Consider the following 1,258-nt stretch of genomic DNA (forward strand, 5'->3'; position numbering starts at 1 on the left):
CTTAGAACGTGTACAGCCCATTCTTCCTTAACCATGTCTCTTTTTCTTTGATTCTGCTCTTTGTATTCTCTGGAAACATTTTTTTCCCCATAATCCTAGAAAGATTAAGATGGTCTCATGAGTTTTTGCTTTGCCTGGGAAAGCCCAGGTCAATTCAGGGCCAAGAACTGGAAAAAAGCACAATTTTGCTCTAGCTATTTTGCTCTTGATGTTTTTCCTTTCTTGCTAATGTATTTGTATATTAGGGCAATTCTACTCTTGTTATTAGGTTGCTGAGTGAGAGAAAATTGAGCTGATTTTGTGGAATTGGAGAAAAGGGACCACAAAGTCATTTACTACTGTTGGTTCTAGGCTCTGTAGTTGTCTGTAGTGCAGGCATTAACAATTTATGATAGTCCAAGAGATCAGGAGGGATTGCATTACAGTTTGGAATCAAATCCCTTAAGATTTCAAAGTGGTCCCTACTCTAAATTTTATTTATATGCATATGCTTCCCTGTGGAATAAACTTAAAGGAAAGATAGGTTACTGAGAACAAGAATCAAGGAATCTGGCTCCTGCACTCTCAAAAAAAAAATTTAAATAAACATGTATAAACTGGATTAAAAAAAAAATTCTTTCCACGTAGTAAAAAATGTTTAAAATTTTAAGCTGGATTTAAATAAAAACTTGAAACATGGCACTACAGATAAAATAGCCAAAAATATACTAAGAGGTCTGTGGCATCATTCATATCAAACTTCTGAGAGATATTTAACTTAACTAAAACCTGGAATATACTTCTTTTTTTCAGAATAAAAGAGAAAGAAGTACAACAAAGAATCCCATAAACAGTACCACATTATGACTCTTTGATTAAAAAGAGAGTTTTTAGTATGGTATAAAGCATTTTTTTTAATCTTTTAACTTCTAATTGCATTGCCTGTTGTCATTTACTGAACGACATAAGTGAATATTACTGCATTCTTTTTATTACTTTTATTTTACTAGATTCTGAGCCCAAAAATATTTCTCAGTTTCAAATTCTGGGAAAAAAACTCACCTAGTAGAAATTTAAAAATGATTTCTTAGTTATTTTGCTCCAACATTTTAGGGAGAAGTGTGGCTATACATAAATTTAAAGATCTAATTGTGATGTTCGCTAAATTTTGGTCCATTCACTTAGCTTGGCCTTTTCTCACCTAAAACTCCATTTCAATGAACAATGTCCAGCGGTGTCTATAAATGTGATTCTATAGAAATCTTTCCACCTTGTAAGA

Source organism: Vicugna pacos, chromosome 4 (assembly GCF_048564905.1).
Source record: "Vicugna pacos chromosome 4, VicPac4, whole genome shotgun sequence".
NCBI lineage: Eukaryota > Metazoa > Chordata > Mammalia > Artiodactyla > Camelidae > Vicugna > Vicugna pacos.